Source organism: Stegostoma tigrinum, chromosome 43, assembly GCF_030684315.1.
Source record: "Stegostoma tigrinum isolate sSteTig4 chromosome 43, sSteTig4.hap1, whole genome shotgun sequence".
NCBI classification, from domain to species: Eukaryota; Metazoa; Chordata; class Chondrichthyes; order Orectolobiformes; family Stegostomatidae; genus Stegostoma; species Stegostoma tigrinum.
In genome coordinates, this window is record NC_081396.1 from 2,656,116 (window position 1) to 2,673,840 (window position 17,725).

Sequence of the window (17,725 nt, forward strand, 5' to 3'; positions counted from 1 at the left end):
TCTTGCTGTCTTGCTCTCTTGCTGTCTTCATAGATGTTGCCAGGCCTGCTGAGTTTCTCCAACATTCTCCGCGTTTGTTTCAGATTTCCAGTGTCCATAGTAATTTGCTTCCATTTCTTCCAATACCCCTCCACCGTTATTGAGCTCAGTGGGACTACTCTCTCCTGGTCGTTTTCTTCTCTAAGTGATCGTAGCACAGGCAATACACTTCACTCCCACTCACATACTTCTCTCTGGTTCCCCTGAGGATCTAGCCGTGACCTCCTTCATTTCTCATCAATATGCTGCCAACAATGACAGCATCTTTAAACACCAGATCAGATGTTCACTAATAGCTCGCAGCTTGACCTCAGCACCGTCCGAAAAACCATCACTGTCTAATCCCTCCTCGCCATTCCGGATTCTGGGCCTGGGCTCCGACCAGTTCCTTTTTCCTCTCCAAATTCTCTCTCTTCCCGCCCTTAAAGTCAAGATTCAGACGGTGGTTCAATGTTATTGTTTCACTCAAATTCACCAAATACCACAGTTAACAACATATATTTGCAAAGAATCGGATATTCCTGAGTGTGGAGGTAAGTCCAGTGGTTAGCTCAGATTTTCCTTCTTCCCAGGGCCGTGGTACCAAGCGGAGTCGATGAGTTATATTGATGCCGTCAGATTAAGTCCTTTTGTAATCTCTCACTGAACCACAGCAACGACGACTCAAAGACTAGCGTTTTCAAGTCGCAGAACTTCTCAAACAGTTTCACAGGAATATAAGCACCGATGAAATCACTTCGAGTCATAGAATTCTCGCACGGAAGCAGACGGGCCATGTTTCCCAAGGTAAGCTAATCCCAATTGCGTGTTTTTGCCAACGATCACTCTCAACCTTGTCTAGTCATGTACCTATCTAAATGCCTTTAAATGTAACTATACCTGAATTTGCCATTCATTCTGGCAGTTCGTTCCACACATGGCCATAACTCTGTGAGGAAATGCTGCCCACCCAGTCCTTTTCATTTTTTTTCCCTTCTCATGTTAAAAATCTCCCTAATTTTAAATTTAATTTCCCTGTGGAAATGACCTTTGTTATTCATGTTGACCACGCCCCTCATGATTTTATAAGCCTCCATAAGGTAACTCCCCTCAACCTCCTATGCTCCGATGAAAAATGTCCCAGCCTATCCTGACGACGCAAACCCTCCAGTCCTGACAACATCCCGGTAAATATTTTTTGAGCTCTGGCCTACTTACTTACATCCTTGCCAAAGCAGAGTGGAAGTGTGCACAGTGCTCCAAAAGCGACCTTAGGAAGGCCCTGTAAATAGGAAACTTGATGACCCAACTCCTGTACGCAGTGGCCTGGGCAGTGTATTGGCAGCACGCTAAACGCCTTTTTAGCCCATCTGTTCACCTGTGAAGTAAATTTCAAAGGACTATACACCTGAACCCCTAGGTCTCTCTACTCGACAGCTCTACCCACATCCCCATATAAATTGAATAAGCCCTTGTTTGTTTTAGCAAAATGCAGTACCTGACATTTATCCAAATTAAACTCCTTCTGCCACTACTTTTTTTCCCCATTGGCCCATTGTTCAAGATCCCTTTGGAATCTTAGATAACCTTTTTCTCTATTGACTATACTACCAATTTTGGCATAACCACAAGCTTACTAACCATCAGTCTTAAATTTTCATCCAAATTCTTTGTATTAATAACAGACAAAGGTGGGGCCATTACTAATCCTTGTGGAACACAACCGTCTACCAATACTCTCTGCCTCCGGCTGTCAAGCCAATTTTGCATCGGAGTAGCATGCTCACCGTGAATCCAATTTCATATAACTTTACGAATTAGTCTACAGTGCAAAACTTCGGCAAAGGCTTTATTCAAAACTATTTCAACAACTCCCTCCACAATGGGCTTGCACATAAATGATTGAATTGGAAGCACGAATAATTTACTAGCGATAGGTAATTGCTGAAATTTTTAAAAAAATCATGGGTGACTTGGCGATGGGAAGTGAAAGTTACATCGTGTACAAGGACACTTCTGGATGTAAAAGGTAATAAAAGGAAATCTTACTCCGTTCTTCAAGCTCAGGTCTTACCTGGATGCTGTACCATCAGGGTATTTCCTGTTTTCTTTTTATTTAATTCAAATTCCTCTCGCCCGCTGTTTTATACTTGTCAACCAATCGTTAATTTTTTTTGCCTTTTCAAATTGCAGATTGCCTTATCCTGTACATTCTCAGACTTCCAGTGCCTCGGCCAATAAAACACAGTTGCAGAAGAGCGTTAATTAAAAAAAAGTAAAATATTGGGATATTTGGAGAAAAGCGTAGAACTTCAAAATTTTACAGACAGGTTGCAGGAAGGACGTCAGGTGGAAATCCAGTATTTCTGGCACTTCTGATCTCTGCCTGCCCTGATCAACATCAACTTCTGGTGTACAATTTTTGAGAGCTGTTATCCATTGATATCCTTGTGAAAGATATATCTCAGTCTCATGGAGGTGTGACATGGTTCTTCCTTTTACAATGGATTCAGAAGAACATCTAATGATAAATGTGTAAATCCAAAGACGTGCAGAACAGAGGATCCTCCACGTATATGTGCACAAATCAGGAAATGTACCATAAGGTCTCGAGAGAAGGCCAAATAAACGTTATTTCATAAATGGCGCTACAGAGAACCAATACGAAGGAATCGTGTTAAACTGAAATAAAACAGCCGCTTTTCTCACCTGGAAAATTGCGCCAGTTTCAGATGTCACATCCTTGTAAGAATACAAAGTCAGGAGAGAGGGAAAATGGCTGATTCACAACACTGTTCCCCGGATGATGCAGCGCACCAGCTTTGAGAAGTTGGAACAGTTCTCCTCTGCTGATCTGCAGTTTTCCTGTTTTGATTTTGTTCGAGTCGGATATGGAGAAATTGCTTCCACTGAAAAAGGAACGAGAACATTCAGGAGCTGGCCAACTATAATTGGCAATCGAAACAAAACGAATTAGATAAAATGAAACTTATTTTAATGTGATGAGTTTTCCTGATAATTAGTGCTCCAGTAAAATGTGGAATGGACTCCGGGTTATTCGTGGCAATCAAAGTTTATTAGCATTCAGCCTGGCTTGATGCTTTGAAACAGCAATGGTGAGTGATCAGCAATGGCGTCAGTGTCTGTTAAACAATAATCATGAAAAATATGTTTTAGCACGTCCCACATTTAGCAACACTCCATATATTCTACAGTCAGTTTATCTTTAATGCCTTCACACTATCCATGCCTTCATCATTTTCATCCCGACTCTCTTACTTTGCCTGTGTATTTCTTGTAGACATTTTGCACATTTAACAATTGCAGCTGCAATGAAAATATGCGACTCCTTCTCCAATGGCTTGGGAGATTCTCTGTGTGTACTCAATGTTATTCAAGAAGCAATTTGTTTTATTCTTGAGAATTCACACGCGTGTAAGTATTGTATGTATTTAAGTCGACCATTCATCTCTTGTTGAAGCACAACACACATGTAAGGATTAAATGGCAAATGACAAGTTTGACAAGTTCTTACCAAATAATTATCAGCCATTTGATACTTCAGGCTGACTAAAATATCAGATTTCACCGAGGCAAATCTTAATGGATGAGTGAAATGTCTGCAGCTGTTTTCATTAGGGATTCATATTACATATGTATCTCCCAAATACACTATAACTTGCGGAGAGAGCTTCAGCATCCTTCGACCAGTAAGTTCCAGCATCTGAGAACAGGTTCTATTTTTGGGGCTGACTTCTGTCTTGTGCCACATGGGTCCCGATGGCTGAATATTTCCAGTACTCTTGATCTCTGCCTGCCTAATGTGCATCGAATTCTGATTTATAATTTTGAGGGTTGCTATTCAGTGATATCCGTGTGTCAGATAGACCATGGTTTCATTTCCTGGAATTTTGGCAGCTGTGGTGTGTCTAATGGATCTCGGGATTTGTGCTCCGTGAGGCTCATGTGTGAGAAAAACTCCATTTCTGAGAATCAGCCCTTGGTTCACGCGTTGTGTCGGTACTGCCGTCTGAACGTTGGCATTTTTGGCTGATGCATGTTTAGTTGGTCATCTTAGGTGGAGATTTGTCAATTGGGAACCCAGGCTCCACCGACATTGACAGTATTTTTGTTTTCGACAGAGTAAGCTGTCTGCCTTTTGTAGGCTTCTGGTGGGACAACGCGCATATGAGGAAACATTAGAGAACCTCCTCGCGCTCTAATCATTGGCCTCAGGGTAGTTAAGCATTAACCCAAATGGCTGGATGAAACACAACCTGTCATGAGGGAAAAACAGGAACTGCAGATGCTGGAGAATCCGAGATAACAGAGTGTGGAGCTGGATGAGCACAGCAGGCCAAGCAGCATCAGGGGAGCAGGAAGGCTGATGTTTTGGGCCTGGACCCTTCATCAGAGAGGGGGGAGGGGAGGAGGGTTCTGGAATAAACAGGGAGAGAGGGGGAGGAGAGGCAGTAAAACCCTCTCTCTCCTTATTGAATAACGAGAAAGTAACATTTGGCTGGGAACAGAGTGGGGCGTGTAAACTTGGAAAAATTATCATTACTGAGGGGCCTTGAAGAAAGAATTAAGCAAACTCATGGTTCCTACTTAGTTCTTTACCCGTTCAGATAGCGGTGTTAACAAAAGTTTTATGTTAACGTTAAGAGAAGTGAATATGACCGGGATGCCACATTGAAAGCAGAGCGCATGCGCTCTGAGCTGTAAATTTTAAGTACATTTGTAAAAGTCACCAGAAAGAGAAAATCCGGCCTCAGCATAAAGGGGAGGCAGAAATTCTGAATGGGGACACTCTTGCCAACAACATCAAAGTCTTCAAACAGCTCGGAAGGGACAAATTGTTGCATCATAATTATACCAGACGACACCAATACAGTAAAATGGGGAAAAAAAATCAATTATTCTCTCTGTTACATACACTTAAACTGAAGTTATTTCACTGCTAGAGTCAATGAGAGGACAGATTGTTGGTTTGGAATTCAGAGGCTTCGATAAACAGGTGAGGAAAATCTACCGGCTCCAAAATTCATTCACTTGACCTGGAAAATAGGGACAAAGGAACAGTGCAGATGGTTGCGATCGAGGCATTCAGATTTTAACTTGTACTCCATGACACTTAAAAACTTCACAAATTATATCCGTGTGTTTGAATTGCGAATGATTTAATTATTCCCACCCTCACCAAAGTGCTGTAGCTAATACTCAGGAATGAGGAGCTGAATGTAGAAGAAGTTGCCGTTTTGCTTTTACGCTATTCCTGACTTCCTTAGTCAGCCATGGTTGCCTCACCCTCCCCATACCACGATTTCTTTTCCCTAGGGATGAATTTTCGTTGTGTCTCCTGAATTACTACCAGAAACTCCTGCTGTTCCACTGTCTTTCCTGCCTCCTCTTCCAGTCAGTTCGGCACAGCTATCCCTTCATATCTCTGTAGTCGCCATTATTCAGCTGTAATACCGTTTCCTCTGATTTTATCTTCTCCTTCTCAAATTGCAGAGTAAATTATATCATATTATGATCACTGCCTCCTAAGGGTTCCTGCATCTTAAGCTCCCTCATCAAGCCTGCCTCATTTCAAAACACTAAATCCAGCATTGTCTGTTCCTTTGTGGGCTCCAACATGAGCTGCTACAAAAAGTCATCTCATTACATTCCACAAACTCCATTTCTTGCAATCTACTGCCAACGTGATTTTCCCAGTCCACCTGCATATTGAAATCCCCCGTGATCACTGTGACTTTGCTCTACTTACACACCTATTCTATCTCTAGGTGTATCTTGTGCCCCAGCCTCTAACTACTGTTAGGAGGCCTGTACACACTCCAACTATATACATTTTTTTAACCATTGCGCTTCTCAATTTTACCCACACAGATTCTACAACATCTCGCCCTACTTCGTTTCTTCCTATTGATTTAATTTCATTTCTTACTAATAAGGCAATCCCATGCCCTCAGCCCACCTGCCTACCTTTTCGATAGGATGTACATCGTTGCAGATTCAGTGCCCAATCCTGATCCCCTTGAAGCCACATCTCCATGATGCCCACCAAGTCATACCTGCCAATTTCAATCTGCACCACAATTGAGAGCTGTTTAAATGCTGCACCTTCTTCCTTATACTGCGAGCATTCAGATATAACACCTTCAGGCCTGCATTAACCACCCCTCTTCTCATTATCATTCGCTTATCCAGTGTGCTTGAAGTTTGATTGCTCGCCCTTTCCGAACACTCTGTCCTATTTGTCTCATTAAAGTTTCCAGCACAGAGGCAAATCGGGCAAAGTGTTTGAAAAGGACGAGCAATCAAACTTCAAGCACACCGGATAACTTCTCCTGAGTTCTCCTTCCCTGTCAGTTCTTTCATATTTTTCCACATTGTTGAATTCACCACGACAGACTACTGGCGCAAGTTTCACCATTCCCTTCCTGTGCCACCGCCCCCCTCCGATTACTTTCTAGTTTAAAGTCCTTGTGAGCAGCATTTTTACCCTCTTCGCCAGAATATTGGTCCCAGCTCGATTCCAGCATTTCAGTGCCAGTGACTGTGCATCTGACCAATGTCAGCTATGCATTTCCATACTATAATGCTGGGGGAAATTATCAACTTATCTGTCAAATCAGTGAACATTTAACAAAATTTATCTCTCTTATAGGCTCATAAACGCTACTTGTCAGAGTTCATAAAATGGGAAGAAATAGCATTTCCGGCTGGGGGGGGGGGGGGGGGGTGGCATTGCCAGGTGAAGACGTGAGAGCACCAAATCATAACAGGCTTAAGCAAAGCACAAGAAGCATTCTCAGTTGTCTACTTTTTCAACACTAGGGTGGATCAATAGCTTGGCAATTGAGACGTTTAAATGATGAACCCACCGTGTAAAGCACAGGCACCACTGGGATTCGATCCCAGGATCCCCTGTGCATTGTCAGGCATTGCACAGCATCATGCTGCCCCCTTATCCAAATATTCACTTTATAACCAGTAGACCACAGTAACTACGCTTTGTTTTCAGTTTCAATGTTGTTGTGAGATTTCTGATCATCCTGCTTTTGCCAAAGGCCGACAATTCAGTCTCCACAGGCAGAAGGGATGATAGTTTCGGGCAGTGGCATGTCCCTCTGTCATGATGTGGGAGACATGGGAAACTTTCAGCGCCCCTGGTGAAAAGTGCACAGAGCTGCAGCTCCAAACATACTGCTTTACAGAACTGGATCTGGAGCGGGATGATCTCAGGATCATCCAGGGTGCCAAGAACATCGATGATAAGAGCTAGAGCAGAAGAGACACCCGGATGGTATGTTGCCTGGTCAAGGGTTGCTCTGAGCGGTCCCAGAACATTCTGAAGCAGAAGGGTGAACAGCCAGGGGTCATCGTGCATATTGGTAAAAATGGCATAGGGAGACAAAGGGATGGGCCCTGTGAAATGGGCATAGGGAGTTAGGTAAGAAGTTAAAAACCCAGACCTCAAGGGTAATGATCTCTGATTACTCACAGTGCCACACACCACTGAGGATAGAAATAGGAAGATATGCCAGATGAATAAGTGGCTGAGGAGCTGTTGTAGAGGGTAGGTTATTCTGCTCTTGGATCATTGGGATTTCTTCTGGAATAGAGGTGACCTGTGCGAGAGGGATGGGTTGTATTTGAACCAGAAACAGTCTAATACCCTTGCAGGCAGACTTGTTAGTGTTACCCAGAAGGGTTTAAACTAGATTAGCAAGGGGTGAGACTCGGAATATGAGAGGGGTCTCAAGAAGTCAGGGGAAAATACATGAGCTTTCGAGAGCAAGTTTACTATTCAGGTTAGCCTGGGGGACAGTAAAGGGAGAGAATGGAGTTCTGGTTTAAACGCACAAGGCCTGACTCCTAAAGCAGATGAGTTCAGAGCATGGATTGGCTCTGGGGAATGGGATATCACAGCCATAACAGAAACATGGCTGAGAGAAGGGCAGGACTGGCAACTCAATGTTCCAGGGTACAAAAACTACAGGCCTGATAGAAGTACATGTTAATGTTGGGGCAGTGCCTCATTGATAAGGGAGAACGTAACAACAGTGCTTAGAGAGGATATTCTTAAGGCCTCCTCAAATGAGACCATGTGGTTACAGCTGAAAATCAAGAAGAGGATGGTCACTCTGTTGATGCTGTATTATAGACCTCTAAATAGGCAGCGGGTGCTACAGGAGCGTGGGTTACTCAGAGGGTCGGTGTGGACTTGTGGGGCCGAAGGGCCTGTTTAAACACTGTAGGGATCCCATGATTCTAATCCCAAGAGCTCCGACAACCAAATTTTAAAAAGAAATAAAAGGGTGGCAAGTGAGAGAACCGATCCCCTTAGGGATGAGTATGGTCATCTTTATGTGGAGTCAAAGGAAATGGGGGAGATTTTTAATGACTATTTCCCCTCTGCGCTTATTGAGGAATAAATTGTGGATGTTAAGGAAATAAAATAAGCAAATGTTGTTGTTTCAGCCCGCAAGCACATTATAATAGTGGAGGCTTTTGCAGCTTCCATACATATTAAGATGAATAGAACACTGGGCCTGACCAAGTCCATTCATATAAGTTGTGGGAGAATACAGGTGAAATTGTAGAGGACCTTGCAGAATTTGGCTTCACCTTAAGACATCATTGACGTTCCAGAAGACTGGAGGGTGGCTAATGTTGTTCTATTGTTTAAGAAAGATAGCAATGATAAGCCAGGGACCTACTGGCCAGTGATTCTGACATCAGTGGTAGGCATGTTATTGGAGAGAAAACTTACAGACAGGATCAAACAACATTTGGATAGTTAAGGTCTGATTAGTGATAGTCAGCAGGGATTTGTGCGCAGGAAGTCATGTCTGACAAGTCTGTTAGAGATCTTTGAAGAGGTAACAAAGAGGATGGATGACAGTAGGGTAGTGGATGTTGCCTATATGGAGTTGAGAAAGGCCATTGACAAGGTCCCACATGGTAGGTCAGTCATGAATGTTAGGTCATATGGGATCGAAGGACAGCTAGCTAATTGGATTCAAAATTGGCCAATGGTTGGAAGCAGAGAGTGATGGTTGAAGGTTTTCCTCAGATTGGAGGCCTGTGACTCATGGTGTGCCACAGGGGTCGGTGCTGGGACCTTTACTACTTGTCACTTACAAAAATGATCTGGATGAGAAAGTACAACGCATGATTATTGAGTTTGCAGATGAAAAATGATTAGGAAGTACCACCGAAAATGAAAAAGTTTATCAAAAATTGCAGAGGAATCTTGATCAGATGGGGGAGTGGTCTGAGGATTGACAAATGCAATTCAATACAAGTATGATGAGGTGTTGCACTTGGGAATGTAAAATGAAGGTAGGGCTTATGCAGTAAATGGTGATGTACTGAGGAGTGTTACGGAACAGAGGGACCTAGAACTACAAGTACATAGTTCATTGAAAGCGTGGCACAGTTGTGCAGGATGGTGAAGAAGTCATTCAGCATGCTGACTTCATCAGTCGAAGCATTGAGTGTAGGAGTTGGGGCTTTGTTTTACAGTTATACAAGTCGTTGTTGAGGCTGCACTTGGAGTATTGTGCACAGTTTTGGCCACCCATTTATAGGAAATACACAGTAACAAACTGGAAAGTGTGCAAAGAAGATTTATGAGGATGTTGCCAGGACAAGTGCGACTGAGTTCTGGGGAGCGGTTGGTTCAGGTGGGATTTTATTTCTTGGAATGCATGAGAATGAGAGGTGCACAGATAGGATGACACATACAGCCTATTCCCTAGTGATGGGAAATTGAAAACTGGAGCACATTGGTTTAAGATGACAGGGCAAAGATATAAGAAGGTCCTGAGGGGCAACTTCTTCTTGCAGACAGTAGTGAGTACATGGAATGGGTTGCCATAGAGAATGGTTGATGCAGGTACAATAATGATACTTACAAAAATAATTTGAATAGGTACATGGATGAGAAGGGCTTGGAGCAATATGGACCAAATGTGGTTAATTGGAACTGACTGAGTTGAAACAATTTCCATGCTCTTTGACTCCATACCTCTGTGACCCATAAGCCAGATTAATACACACAGACAGAACCGTAGAAGAGGAGCAGGGTATTCAGCATATTTTCTGTTGATTGCTGAATAATTCAAATTCCTCTCAAACGGTGTTTTGTCGATGTCAACCATTCGTTAACGGTTGTTTGAGTTTTCAGAATGTAGGTTGCCTTACTTGCACATTCGCCAAGTTCAGTGTTTGGAATCTTGCTCTGCCCCCTGTCTAAAGCACAATTGCTGAAAAATATTGACAATAATGTAAGGTAAATAGGTATAGAGTCCAGCCTGCCCGCGTTGACTGAACTTCCTAAGCAATCTAGTCGCATTTATCGGCATTTGGCATCTGTCCCTTTCACCTGTACCCATTCAGAACTTTTTAAAATGTCCTAGCTGTATCTAATGGGAGAACAACACAGTACTTCAGAGATTCACAGGGAGGTTGCGGGAAGGAACATGAAGTACTTCCGATCTCTGCTCTTCCCTGATTTACATCGATGTCTGACCTATAATTTTTGAGGTTTGATATTCTTTCATATCCTGGTGTCAATAAATCTCAGGGTGATTGAAAAGACTCAGACACTGGCTAAAGATAATTGACTTTTGGAACAAAGTAAAACTCAATGAAGTGAAACGCATTTTCATGCAGCGAGTGTTTTGGGTAATTAATGTACAAGGAAAATGTACAGTGAATTCGAGAATAATTGTGGCATTAGAAAGTTTGTGAGTCTTTAGCTTGGCGTAATGCTTTGAAAAAGCAGTTGTGATTGATCAACAAATACGTGAGTGTCTGTTGAACAGAAACTGTAAAAATCTGTCCAGCATCTCCCAAATTAAGCAGCACTCCACAATTTCGATAGTCGGTTCATATTTATTGCTTTTCAAATTATCACTAACGTCACCATTTTCATTTCCACTCTTTTGATCCGCCCATATTTCTTTTAAACGTTTTTCACGTTGAACAACTGCAGCTGCATTGAAAATATGCGACCCTTCTTCCAACAGTTTACGGGGAGCCTCTGAGCATGTCTAATTTCATCCACTGAGCAATTCATTGAAGTTTTGAGAATTCACACATGTGGAACTTTTGTAGATATTTAAGTTAATCATTCACCTTTTTTTGAAGTGCAGCATTCACATCATTAAATGATAAACACATATAAATGGGAAAGCTTGGTTTTGACAAATTCTTATCAAGCCTCAAATAATTAACAACCGCTGGGTGAACACAGAACATAGAACAGTACTGCTCAATACAAACCCTTCAGCCCACGATGTTGTGCCTACTTATTATTCTACTAAGATCAATCTGCCCTGCATATCGTACATTTAACTATCCTCCATGTGCCAATCCAAGAGTCGCTTAGAAGTCTCTAAAATATCTGACTCGACTACCACTGCTGGCATCAGATTCCACACACCTATCACTCTCTGTGTAAAGGAGCTACCTCTGAAATCTCCCCTATACCTTCCACCAATCACCATAAAATGATGCTCCCTCGTAATAGCCATTTCAGCCCTGGGAAAAAATCTCTCACTTTCCATTCTATCTATGCCTCTCATCATCTCGTACATCTCTATCAAGTCACCTCTTATCCTCTTCGCTCCAGATAAAAAAAGACCGAGTTCCCTCAACTTTCCCTCCTAAGACCTGCCCTCTAGTCCAGACAGCATCCTGGTAAATCACCTCTGCACCTTCACTAAAGCTTCTGCACCTTTCCTATAATGAACTGACCAGAACTGAACACAACATTCTAACTAGAGTCATATAGAGCTGCAGCATAACCTCACGGCTCTTAAACTCAATTCCCCTGCCAATGAAAGCCAACACACCAGACACCTTCTTTACAACCCTATCAACTTGGGTCACAACTTACGGATGGATGGACGTGGACCCCAAGACCCCTCTAATTCCTGCACACTGCTGAGAATCCTGTCATTAACGCTGTCTTCTGCATTCATATTCAATCTTCCAAAATGAATCATTTCACAATTTTCTGGTTTGAATTCCATCTGCCACTTCTTTGCCCATCATTTTATCCTGTCACTGTCCCGTTGCAACCTACAGCAGCCCTCCATGCTGTCCACAACTCCACCAATCTTCGTGTCATCGGAAAATTTATGAACCGATCCTTCCACTTCCTCATTCAAGTCATTTATAAAGATTACAAAGAGCAGGGTAACCAGAGCACATCCCTGCAGAACACCACTGGTCTTTGAGCTCCAGGCTGAATACTTTCCATCTACTGTCACATTTTGTCTTCTACTGGACAGCCGGATTTATATCCAGGCAGATACATTTCCCTGTATCAATGCCTCCTTATTTTCTGAATGATCCTATGATGAGGAACCTTATCAAATGCCGTTAGCAGTCACTTAGCGAACGATCGATACTGTATCCTGCTCTCTTTATGTTTTCGATGTAGTAATTGTTTGTGTATCATGTCATTGTCCGATGTAGTGATTGTTTCATGTAACATGCCATTGTGAGATGTAAAATTGCTTTTTGTATTATGCACCTGGTAAGGTATAAAAGGCGGGGACTGTCCACTGCTCATGGAGAATCACTTACGAGACTCTGCACTCTGTGCCGGGTTGAGTACAGTAATCCTCCACAGCTTGTACTTGCTTTGTAATAAAGGATTTGTGTTCTTCTAAATAGGTCAGTGTCTTGTCATTGCACCAAGTCCGTGAGGATCTCCAAAAAAGACCTAACACTACATCCTGAGGTTAAACACATTGTCAACTTCATTGAGCTTTAAGGGGCCCTATGTTCTCTCTAGTTTCTCTTTTGCTCTTTATGTACTTCGAGATTCTTTTTGGCTTAGCCTTGACAAATAAGATTAGGGAAATCTCATATCCCCTGTTTGCCCTCCGGACTTCCCTCTTAAGAATGCCCCTTCTCCATTTACGCTCTTCAAGAGATTCATTTGATCCCAGTTGTCTATTTCTGATGTGTGACTTTTTCTTATTCTTTACCAGAACCTGAATATCTTTATTTATCCATTACTACCTAGTCTGGCCAGCATTACCCTTCTCTCAAACAGAAACATAATGTCCCTGAGCTCTCATTATCACACTTTTGAAAGCATCCCACTTGTCAGTCATCCCTTTACCTGTGAACAGTTTACCCTAATTAACTTTTGAAAATTCCCATCTCCTACAATTAAAATTTACCTTACTCCTTTTCAGAAATTTGACTTTTAGGAAGGCCTCTCTTTTCCCCCGACACATCAGTAACTTGCCCTGCCTTATTTCCCAAAAGAAGGCCAGGTTTTGCTCCTTCTCTAGAAAAAAATAATTACGTATTCTGGATGTGAGTTTGCTCGCTGAGCTGGAAGGTTAGTTTTCAGACGTTTCGTCACCATTCTAGGTAACATCATCAGTGAGCCTCCGATGAAGCGCTGGTGTTATGTCCCGCTTTCTATTTCTAACCCTAACCCTAACCCAGTGCTTCATCAGAGGCTCACTGATGATGTTACCTAGAATGGTGACAAAACGTCTGAAAACTAACCTTCCAGCTCAGCGAGCAAACTCACATCCAGAAACTCAACCTGAGCTATAAATCTTCTCAAAATTTACATATTGATGAAGAAAAGTTTCTTTAACACATTTAAAAAATTCTTTACCTGCAAGCCCAACACTGCGGCAGTCCCAGTCAATGTTTGGAAAATTAAAATCCCTGCTATAGCAATCCTACTATTCTTTTATATATATATATATATATATATATATGAGATCATTGTAAGCATTTGGTCATCAATTTCCCTTCGATAATTGGGGTACCTACAAAATAATCTCATCAAGGTGATCATATCTTTCTTATTTCTCAGCTTCACTAGATAATCCCTCAGAAATATCCTCTCCAATTACAGTAGTATTGTTTTTCTTTATCGAAAATGTCACTACCCCCTTCTTTCTGCCCTTTCAAAGCAACTGAAACTTGGAACATTGAGCTGCTAGTCCTGTCCTTTCCTCAGCCAAGTTTCTGGAATAGTTATTTTGTCCCAGTTCCATGTTCCCACACATGCTCTGAGTACCTCAGCATTACCTGTAACACCCTTGTATTTACATAAATGAAGTTTAATTCTTCAGAGATACCTCATTCTCTTATCTGCCTTTTTAATTAACATGCATTTTATTTTGATTCAGAGCCATCCTCATCTGTTTTTCTATTTTCACTGCTACTTAGAAACACACGTGCACACCCACGCTACGAGTCACAAGGCTCCCAAAATAGAACTAGCGAAACCCACGTCATGTGTACTGGTTTTTTTCTGTCCCAGATGTGCTCCCAAAGATCCAAACATCTGAATCCTTCCACATTGCACCATCCCTTCAGCCACTGATTTATCTGCTCTCACTAGGACATGGCACTGGGAGAAATCAGAGATTGTAAATACCTTTGAGGTGTTGCTTTTCTAACCTTCTACCTAACCTCCCATATTCTCTCTGCAAAGCCTCATCTCTTGCTCTAACTGTGCCATTTTTACCAATGCATACCACAGCTTCTGGCTTCTCACTCTCCTCTTCGACAATATGCTTCAAATGTTTTGAAACATCTTTGACCCTCGCACCAGGAAAGCAACATACTATACAGATTCACACTCACAGCCATGGAATCTCCTGTCTGTGCCCCTGACCAGAGAGACCCCTTTCACAATTATTCTTTTACATCTTGACAAACCCTGCTTAACATGATTCATTCCTTACGCCCAAGATGTGACTGCCACTTCTATTTTTCTGAGAGCCATTCTCTTCAACAATACCCAGAACAGAGTCTATTTGAGGGAGGAATAGCCACGGAAGACTTCTGAACTGCCTTCTTACCTTTTCTGACGTCTATCCATTTATCTGACTGAGCTTGCTGTGTAACCACCTCTCTAAATCTACTAACCAGTGTCTCCTGTATGTCATCAGTGAAGTTAAGTCTAAAAGAAACTGTTAAAAGAGCTTTGCATTTATAAGAAAAAGTCCTCCCTAACCCACAGAATTTGATCTTAAGTGTGCAAAGCAAAAACAAAATGCTAAAACAAAACAATTTAACTAAAACTCCAATATACTGAAAAAAAAGTCTCCTCCTCAAGTGTTCTCTCAGTCAGCTTTCAAGTCTCTGGATCTGAGAAGAGAAATGCCATTCCCCGACCCTCTCATTATTTAAACAGACACAGCCACCAGTTCAAAACAAAAATCTTCAGTGTTTTGTCTGTGAAAACAGAAGGGGAAAAAAAAACTCTCTTCAGAGCTGTGAAACAAGCACATGGACAGATCTCTCCAACAAGGTCCGTGTGAAAAACGATCTCTCCTTTTTCAGGTATTTCTTTTCGTCACATTGTTTGAGACTCTTCATATTTGAAAAAAAAACAGAAAATAAAATCTCTCTTCACAGCTGGCGACGCTCGACAAATACATAGAAAGACCTCTCCCACAAACTCCATATATGGGGAAAAAAATCTCCAGTTCACATTTTCTCCTTTGTTGTGTTTTTGAGTATAAAAGTTCCAAAAATAATTTTAAGGTTTTGGGGCATAAAAATTCACAAGAAAAAGCCTACAATTCAGGAGTATCAGCAAGATCCATGCCACTGTTCTTCCACCTTTTGTTTTCTCTTCTGTCGTTTTGTGCAAACACTGACTGCTTCTCTTTCCGAGAGGCATTTAGGAACCAGTTCAGTTTTCATGATAATTTAGCAGTTTCCCCAAGTGCTGATTCCACGATTGACCAGATTAATTTCCGAGTTTCACAACGTGTGTCTGTTCTTCTGATTTCTTTTGATCTCTACTTTTATTTACTAATTTGAATGTTTGATTTGCAATTAGAGATTTCAAATGAAACCACATCCAGATCTGACATTTTCTCTGTTTGTTGTAACCTAATTATCTCAGGATTTTGAACATTAAAGGAAAAGGACCATTCACACAAGGAAGAAACATGTATTCTTTGTGTGTGGAAGAGTCTTTGAATGACCATCTGCAATGTCCAAATGCCAGCGCAGTCACAAGAGGGAGAGACGATGGAAAGGTGGGGAATGTGGGAATGGATTTATTTATCCTTCCCAGCTGAAAATTCACCAACGCAGTCACACTAGAGAGAGATTGTGGGATGGGATTCGCTCTGTCACTCAACCTGCTGGAACACCAGCGTGCTCACACTAGAGAGAGAGATCAATCGCTTGCTCCCTGTGTGGAGAAGGCCCTCAAACTCCCTCTTCCCCAAACAAAAAATAAGGACAGAGTTCCCCTGGTCCTCACTTACCACACCTCAAACCTCCACATTTAGTGCATCATCCTCCACCACTTCTGGCACCTGCAATCAGACCCTACCACCAAAGAGGCATTTCCCTCCTCAGTCCTATCTGTCTTTTGTAGGGGCCACTCACTCCACAACTCCCTTTCCCACTCCCACACTCCTAACCAACCCCACCACACCCAGCACCTTTCCCTGCAACTAGAGGAGATGTCATTCCTGCCCCTACACCTCCCCTCTCACCTCCTTTGAAGGCTCCAGACAATCTTTCCAAATCTGACAGGGATTTGCATGTACATCCTCACCTGATCTGTGATGACCTGTGATTCTGTTGCTTTGCCCTATTCTTCCACCCACCCCACCTCACTTCATATGGGCGGCACTGTGGCACAGTGATTAGCACTGCTACCTCACAGCACCAAGGCCCTGGGTTCGACTCCAGCCTCGGGCAACTGGCTATGTGGAGTTCACACATTCGCCTTGCGTCAGTGTGGACTTGTTTGGGCTGAAGGGCCTGTTTCCACACTGTAGGGATTCTATGATTATACCGTATCTGTTGCTCCCAACGTGGTCTTCTCTACATTGGTGAGACCAAGTGCAGGCTTTGTGACCAATTTGTGGAGTATCTGGAGTGTAATCAACAACACCTCTGGTTGCCAACCAATTTAACCCTGCCTCCCACTCCCCGGGTGACATGTCCATCCTGGGCCTCCTCCGGAAGCACAATGACGCTACGCGCAAGCTGGAGGAACAACACCTCCTACTCCACCTCAGGAGATTACAGCCCGATGGCCTCAACACAGAATTCACCAGTTTCAAAATCTCCCCATCCCCGCCTCATCCTCTGTCCAACCATCCCTCTTATCACTGCTTTCTTGAACTGACACAACCTGTCAACCTTCTCTCTCACCGATCGGCCGCATTTTTCCCACTGACCAATCCCCAGGACCTCCTACCCCCACCACTATCCTGCCAACCTTCCCCTAGCCCCACCCCTTCTATTTATTTCCGAGCTCCGCCCCCTGGCCTGATGAAGGGTGTAAACCCGAAACGTCAGCTTTCCTGCCCCTCTGATGCTGCCTGACCTGCTGTGTTCCTCCAGCTCCACACTGTATTGATGCTTTCAGGAAGAATGTTTTGGCATTTTGACACCATGACAGGGAGTTAGTTGCAATATATAATGGCGATGGGAAGGTGATGACTTGGTATTATCGTTGCTAGGTTATTAAACCAGTAACTCTGGAAAATGTACTAGGGACCTGGGTTCAAATCCCAGCACAGCAGAGGGTGGAATTTGAATTCAATTTTCCAAAAATCAGGGAGTAAGAACCTACAGATGACCGTGAAACCATTGCTGAGAGTTGTAAAATCCCAACTTCAGCAAAGAAAACATTTCCTCTTCGCCTAGACTAGCTTTTATG

At 42.7% G+C, this 17,725-nt stretch overlaps 1 protein-coding gene across 2 annotated transcripts in view; it reads right to left on the reverse strand.

Moving 5' to 3' along the window:
* Positions 1 to 4,917: 4,917 nt before the first annotated feature.
* Positions 4,918 to 17,725, reverse strand: part of LOC125449112 (zinc finger protein 239-like) — a 48,464-nt gene continuing 35,656 nt past the window's right edge. For both annotated transcript variants that reach the window (XR_007246829.2, XR_009443167.1), the window contains exon 5: positions 4,918 to 5,075. The gene's annotated coding sequence lies outside the window, so the exon portion shown is untranslated. The remainder of the gene's footprint in view (positions 5,076 to 17,725) is intronic.